General features: G+C 47.6%; 1 long non-coding RNA gene across 1 annotated transcript; it reads right to left on the bottom strand.

Moving 5' to 3' along the window:
• Positions 1-605: 605 nt before the first annotated feature.
• LOC142301768 (uncharacterized) lies at positions 606-7,396 on the bottom strand. Its single transcript, XR_012752878.1, has 3 exons — positions 7,366-7,396; positions 2,965-3,167; positions 606-723 (listed from the first exon to the last, which is right to left on the bottom strand). It is a non-coding gene; the product is annotated as an uncharacterized LOC142301768 (long non-coding RNA).
• Between the last annotated feature and the right edge of the window lie 782 nt (positions 7,397-8,178).

The raw sequence follows: 8,178 nt of genomic DNA on the forward strand, positions 1-8,178 counted from the left end.
ATCTCATCAGAGGGGAACCGTCTTCATGGACTAGAATGAAGAGTTACCATGGCGCAAAGTGATGTAGTTACGGATCAGTCTAACAGGGCACACTGGGCCAGGAATAGAAACAAAAATAACGAGCAGCCATTCCCGGTTTGATCAGTCTTAGATTGCCGAATTCTTATCCTTAAACCCCCATTACCCGATGTAATGTCATCGTGCTGAAGGCCCCCGTGGGTGCCTCCGGCAGGAGAAAGCAACAAACCAATGCGCAATGCGCCAAAAAGGCTATAGCAAAAGAAGCAGAGAAAAGAGCAGACTCGAATGGAGGAGGACAAACGGCGGAGATGTGTCCGATGATACTAGGAAGAAGGCTAAAGGAAACCGGCCTTCTGCGCTCCCTTCTAGGCTGCCCCCTGCCCCACGCCTTAACTGCTTGTTGGACTATAAAAAATTTAGTAATGTCCAACCAACCTCGTAGTTTGAAATGGAAAGCAAGCCCCGACAGATAGTTCAGGTGATACAGGTACTAGCAGGTAACATCCAATCTGGCAGAATCAAATCTAGAAACCGTGTAATTTGCTGCGAAAAAACTAACCATTCCGCCCATGCCTTACCGTAAGCCAGCCGGGGCCCCTGAAGATGTCACCAACGGCATCAGCTGCATTCCAACAGATCCCATATGCTGTGTGGGCACGATATTCCCTCTGTTTGGGCGCAAGGACAGAGCTGTCGGAACTTCTGAAATTGAAAACGGGAAAGTGAGTCGGCGATAGTGTTGCACCTGCCAGGCACATGGTGAGCCCGGAACCAAATATTGAGCTCAAAACTTGAAGCACAAATATTTAAGTAATTTTGTAACTGGCAAAGAGGATGAAGTCAGGTGATTTATCGCGTACACCACCCTCATGTTGTCAGTCCAAAATCAAATCCGTTTATTTCTGAAGGGCGGGCACGAGATGGCGACCGCTGTCACAATGGGGAATAAATCGAGGAGAGTTAGATTGGACACGAGACCATTGGCGTGCCAAGATTGGGGCCAATGCTCAGCACACCATTGAACACCGGAAATAACACCAAAACCCAACGATCCAGATGCGTCGGAAAAGAGTGATAGCTCTTCATTGGAGACAAAGTTATCCTAGAAACAAGTTTGCCTATTGTACCTGGATACAAAATCGTTCCAAATGAACAAATCAGCCCATAGGCGGGATGTAATCCTGGTACGGAGATGGGGAAGCCAAACGCCTTTTGTAGCCAGTGATAACCTCCGGGAAAAACTCGACCCATTGGCATGACGAGACAGGCAATACTAGAAGGGGTAAGAAAGATTGCATCTGATGGAGGGTCACTCTACGGACTGAACAAAAACCCCATGATCAGTGAGCGCAGCTTCAATACCTTGTCATCTGGGAGACGAAAAAACCATCGCATTTGAATCTATCTCAATACCAAGAAAAGAAAGGACCGGCAAAGGACCGACTGTTTTTTCCTTTGACAACGGGACACTGAATCTTGACATTAAGCTGCAAAACGTATGTAATAGAAAGTGGCAGTGAGTGGAATCTTGGGGGCCTACAAAAAGAAGTCATCAAGATAATGAGTAACGGATTGAGAACCGGATTCAACTTGTACAACCCATTCCAAAAAAGAACTAAATAGCGCAAAATAGGAACAAGAGATTGAGCATCCCATAGGAAGGCACGTATCGTAGTCATAACAACCGTCTGCAAAACATCCCAACAACTGGTAGCAATCAGGGTGGACCGGGAAGAGGCGAAAAGCCGACACAATATCTGACTTGGCCATCAGTGCCCCCCCGCTTGCCGAACTAAACCCATAGCTTTGTCAAAAGAGACCTACGTGACTGACGTGTCCAATTCAAGTATACCATCGTTGACGGATGAACCTCTTGGGTGAGACAGGTGATGAATTAGACGGAATTTTCATGTTTCCTTCTTAGGAATGACCCGAAACGGAGACACCCGAAAGTTGTAAAATGGTATCACCTTAAAGGGTCCCTTAAACCTGCCTTTATCTAACTCGCTGTTTAGTTTATCAAGCAAAACCTCATGGAGTTCCGTCGCCGACTTTAGATTCCGGACAAAAACGGGTTGTCTGTTAAGGTTAAAAAGGGGGGTAAAGAATCCAAAAGTGAAGCCGAAGTGCAGCTGAGCTGCCGCCTCTTTATTGAGGTACCGATAGAGCCACGGCCCCATCTCTGATACGCTCACTGATGTCTCGATTTTCAGGTGAATTTGACGACTTTGTTGGCAATTTTGCCGAAGGGTGGGAGCATTTTTCTGCTGCATGGGGGCCTCCGCAGGTAGAGCATTCAAGCTTATTTCTGCAGAGACCAAAGAATCAGCAGTGCCGCTGGGTCTACGCACGGCCACTGAACTGGAACCGGCCGAGCTGCCAGGGGCCGCGACATGAAAGGGGACTTTAGGAGTCATCATGAAGCGCAACCAGGAGTCCGTAGCTTTAACAAGTCAACATATATAAAAAGCTCAGGACAACGGTCAGGATGTTTCTGACCCATGCACACCCTAATACGAAAAAAGGCTTGCAGCCAATTATTAATAGTTTTTGCAACCCTGGGGTTTTGTTGTTTTTTTATTTTTTTTTTTATTTTTAAAAGGCCATTCAGCAGAACCCTCTCCTTCTCTACAGTAAATTGATCAGTGGAAACAAGCGACCAAATATCTATATAATCATTTGTCCAAATTTTTTTTTTTACAGTCTCTGGGTCAAGGTGAGAGTCTAAGGGGGGAGGGATACCGCAAAAGAATGTATCCTTATGTATATCAGCCCTAGGAGGGGGCTCGTATCTCTTTTCAGGTTGATTTCAGAGTAATAAAGGGTTAACCAGAATTTTTTTTTTTTTTTTTTTACTCGGGGTATTTAAATGGGCTAACAGAGCTTTTAATGACATAGCTGTAGTATCGGCACCTCCCCAAGCCCCAGAATAATTGTACTCACCGACCGCTGGAGCATCCGTGGGATTCAGCGATATATGTTGAGCCGCTACCGATCCGGCGGCATGTGGTTGAACCACATAGGGTTTGGCATCTCTCTGGCGGCATGATCTGCGACGAGGGTGCCTGCTGGATGTCCTGGAGTCGTCGGATGAATCAGCCGTGGTTGATGGCGAACGCCATCCTGATGACCGAGACCGACGGCTTCTGCGAGAGGATGTGGACCGTCGCTCAGAATAGGCAGAGCGGCAATCGCGATCCCTACTGGATCGCCTGTGTCTATATAGGCTATGGGAATGTGAGGAGTCAGAGGAGTCGGAGGCAGTGGAGCGGTGTCCGCTCCCAGGCGTCGCTTACCATGGGCCGTGCTTCCAGCACCCGCTGCATCGTGGACAGGGAGGACCCGGGGTAGGTTCTGCAGCTCCGGGGGCAAGGCCGACACTGTATGTGATGCGTGAGGCAAGGCTATCCCCTCTGGTGCCGCTGGGGGCAATGCCAGCACCTGCGGAGCAACAGGATGCAAAGCCATCCCAACAGTAGCTGCAGGAGCAGCAAGCGGCAAAGCCATCACCGCAGCTGCTGCAGGAGCCAGAGCCATCACTGTTGCCACCGCAGGGGGCAAAGTCATTCCCCCACTCATGTCTATGTATGTATGCAGGGCCGGATTATAGGCAGGGCAGGCGGGGCTGCCGCCCAGGGGCCCCCACCAGAAGAGCCTCCAAGGGGGCCCCCACCACCATGTGTCTTCGGCTCCCTGTGTTGGCGGCCCCCATGATCATAGCTGGCTTTATCTATATGTGAGTAGTGCAGTTGCACAGGGTGCCGTCCGCCAGGCTCCAGAGGGGGGCGGTGCAGGGAGACAGATTCATTTTGATTTTCAGTTTCCTCTCTGCCGCGGCTGTTATCTGCCCGAGAGGATTGTGGGGGCGGGAAATTCATCGTCTCTGATGTGTCACGGCCATCCTGCTGCTGTGGATGCAGCTAGAGCCTGCACCGTCCATGAGAGATGCAGGCTGTGATAGAAGGACGATGTCAGCTGTGAGAGTAAGGGCACTCGGCAGGGCAGGGGGAGGGGGGTGTAGAGGGGGCCACAGTGCTCTCCAAGTAACTCCAAAACAGAGCTATCAGTAAGGGGGAATAACTGCATATAGCTGTGCATGAAAGGTGGAGACAGGGACATTTTATTGCAAGTAGTGTATATTTTGTTCCTGGAGTTTGGGGGGGGGGGGGTTATTTTACTGCAAGAGGTGAAGTGTGTATGAACGACCTACATAGGAGCTACATTGCAGTATAGTCCCTGACACCCATCATTGTTTAAACCTACCTACACCTCCTTAATTACACTATTCCCTTTTCATATAATCAGAATGTAAGCCCCTTCCCTAGATTATAATCATATAATAATGCCCCCTCCCCCACTAGATTGTAATCATACAATAATGCTCCCTCCCCCACTAGATTGTAATCATACAATAATGCTCCCTCCCCCACTAGATTGTAATCATATAATAATGCCCCCTCCCCCACTAGATTGTAATCATATAATAATGCTCCCTCCCCCACTAGATTGTAATCATATAATAATGCTCCCTCCCCCACTGGATTGTAATCATACAATAATGCTCCCTCCCCCACTGGATTGTAATCATACAATAATGCTCCCTCCCCCACTAGATTGTAATCATACAATAATGCCCCCTCCCCCACTAGATTGTAATCATATAATAATGCTCCCTTTCCCACTGGATTGTAATCATATAATAATGCTCCCTCCCCCACTGGATTGTAATCATACAATAATGCTCCCTCCCCCACTAGATTGTAATCATACAATAATGCCCCCTCCCCCACTAGATTGTAATCATATAATAATGCCCCCTCCCCCACTAGATTGTAATCATATAATAATGCCCCCTCCCCCACTAGATTGTAATCATATAATAATGCCCCCTCCCCCACTAGATTGTAATCATATAATAATGCCCCCTCCCCCACTAGATTGTAATCATATAATAATGCCCCCTCCCCCACTAGATTGTAATCATATAATAATGCCCCCTCCCCCACTAGATTGTAATCATATAATAATGCCCCCTCCCCCACTAGATTGTAATCATATAATAATGCCCCCTCCCCCACTAGATTGTAATCATACAATAATGCTCCCTCCCCCACTGGATTGTAATCATACAATAATGCTCCCTCCCCCACTGGATTGTAATCATACAATAATGCTCCCTCCCCCACTAGATTGTAATCTTATAATAATGCCCCCTCCCCCACTGGAGTATAATCATAGGATAACACTCCCCTCACCTGGAGAGCAATCATAAAATAATGCCCCCCCCCCCCTTTCCCTGGAATATAATAGAGTAAAACACCTCACTAATGGAGTATAATCATAGAATAATGTCCCCCATCCCTTTGACTATAATCATTATCCCTTTTTGAGTATATTCATACACTAACTTATTGTGATATAGCCGCCTCCTGGAGTATAATTACATACACCCCTTGCAGTAAAATGATGCCCCCCGGAGTTTAATGTGTTATTTCCATGTACATGTGCCAGACGTATTGCTGAGTGCCATTCACTGACAGCTATCAGTTTTGTTATTCATATTGACTTCATAAAATTTTGTCATAGTATTATAGTACTCAAAATTTAACTCCTTCACCCCGATTTTCCGGGTTTTTTTGTTTGTTTTTTTCTCCCCTTCTTCTGAGAGCCGTAGCTTTTTTTATTTTTCCGTCAATCTTGCCATATAAGGGCTTATTTTTTGTGTGACAAATTGTACTTTTGAGTGAAATCATCAGTTTTACCATATATTGTACTAGGAAACAGGGAAAAAAATCCAAGTGCGATAAAATTGCAAAAAAAGTGCAATTGCACGATTGTTTTTGGGTTATTTTATTCACCATGTTCACTATATTGTAAAACTACCATGTCAGTAAGATGCCGAGTTCATAGATACAAAACAGGTATACTCTTACTTTTATCTAAGGGGTTAAAAAATTCAGAAGTTTGTTAAAAAAAAAATTGTGCTTTTGGTGCCATTTTTTGAAACCCGTAGTGTTCTACTTTTTTGGGATGTGAGGCCCAGTGACTGCTATTTCTTTTGCGTCTTGAGCTGGTGTTTTCAATTATACAATTTTTATGAAGTTGCTACTTTTTGATCGCCCGTTATTGGATCTTTTTAAAAATTTTGTGGCGACCCAAAAACATAATTTTGGCATTTGGATTTTTTTCTCGCTACACCATTTACCAATCTGATTAATTGATTTTATATTTTTATTGATCGGGCATTTCTGAACTCTGAGATATCAAATATGTGTATATTTTTTTAACTGTTTTATTTTCAGTGGGGCGAATGAGGCATGATTTGAACTTTTTATTTATTTTTTTACATTTTGTATTTATTTTACTTGTCCCCTTGAGAGCTATAAGGATCAGCAGTCTGATCGCTTGTGCATCCCTGTTGATCAGAGCTGTACAGCTCTGATTAGCAGAAATACAGCATTCCTGTGTGAGTCGGCGCTCTATCGACTGTGACAGAAAATATGTCATGATAGCAACAGGGGTCATTACATGGCCCGCCGCTACCATAGCAACCATCGACTTCCCGTGATCGTGTCAAGGGGCCACCGATGGCGGCAGGGAACAGCGCGATCCTCGATCTTTCTGTGTGTAAGTGGACAGCTGTGAGTGATCCTGGACTGTATCTGTATTGTAGTACTGTAAATCCGAATGTGGCAGAACAGGATAAGACACATGTTCATTGGATTTATATCTAAATGCTACAGTTCGCGCTTTACTGTTATGGCTAAAAATGTTAACGTTATGGGGCCCCCACCAGATTTTCTGCCCAGGAGCCCCCACCAACCTTAATCCGGCCCTGTATGTATGTATGTGTTGAAGAGACAACTGGGGAGATAACATTGTAGTTGAGGGAGCAGCTGCCCCCACCCTGCCTGCTTCTCCATTAGTGCATTGTGGCAGGGGAGGTAAGAGTAGATAATTGCATACTACTAGCAAACTCCTCTGCTGAGGAGGATCTGCAGCTATTATTTCCTCCCATGGCCGTGTGTGGGGGCGCTATTACAGGTGGAGTGTTGGGCTGAAGCAGCAAGGATGGGGTTAAGCCTTGCCTCCAGAGCGCAGTGATTTGATTTATTAATTACAGCGGCGCCGCTTTGCCTGTAGGACAGGAGAGGCTTGCGGCCGCCGCGCGTGTTACTGTGGTCGGTCGTGTGGGCGTTACTGAGCGTGGGAACGTGCACGGCGCGCACGTGATTCGCGTGCGCAGTGTGTGACTCAGACGCTCCGGCGGGCGGCTTAGACGAGCAGGCCGCCTGCCGGCCGGAGTTTGCGTCTGAGCCTCAGGAGGAGGGGAACGCTGCTCACCTATAATAGCAGCAAGCCACGCGTCACCCTCCCTCCTGATCCTGTCCCTGACAGCCTTGTCGAGCATGTCAGCCATCTCTCACCGGGAACGACAGCAGCGTCCGGATCTCACAAGGTGAGGAGAGACCGGAACCAGGAAGAGGGGGAATATTTATAGGGGAAAGAGTGGGATCATGGGAACATTCCCATTGGATAACACCCCTGGAAGGGGAGGAGGGAGAATCGGACATGAGAGGGAACTTAACCCCTTACTACCAGGGCACAGCAGTCAGGGTGCATTCAGTAAAACACTGACATGGCCTATATCTTCTCTGCTCCAGACAGGGACCTGGGAGCTCAGTGCAGGCTCCGCCCCCTCCTCCTCCTGTGCTGTGATTCTTGGCTTCTCTCCTAGACACAGAGCTCCAGACCAGTCAGAGGCTGTAAGATGGATGTGCTGTGATAGCTGGTGACAGGGGTCTGGGTCTGCTATACTGTGCACTGTGGTGGGCTGGATGGAGGGCTAATAGATGGTCTGTAGCTGTGTACAGGGTCGGGCTGGGGTGTGAGGGGCCCAGCAGGGAAATGTTTTTATTACTTGATCATTTTCGGCTTCTCTCCGTATAACGTGAGCTTATTCGCAAACTATACAGTGCGCAGTAGAGACCTGTATTGTGCATGCAGATATTGTACCGCCCTGAGAGGGGCCCGGCCGCTTCTTCGCTGCTCGGGCCAAGCCGCTCGAGGTCCGGGCTTGGGTTGTCGGTGGCACGAGCACCTCCGGACCGGGGGCCACGTCGCTCTGTTAAGGGGGAAGGCAGTAGGGTGGTGGTG

This window comes from Anomaloglossus baeobatrachus, chromosome 4, assembly GCF_048569485.1.
Source record: "Anomaloglossus baeobatrachus isolate aAnoBae1 chromosome 4, aAnoBae1.hap1, whole genome shotgun sequence".
NCBI lineage: Eukaryota > Metazoa > Chordata > Amphibia > Anura > Aromobatidae > Anomaloglossus > Anomaloglossus baeobatrachus.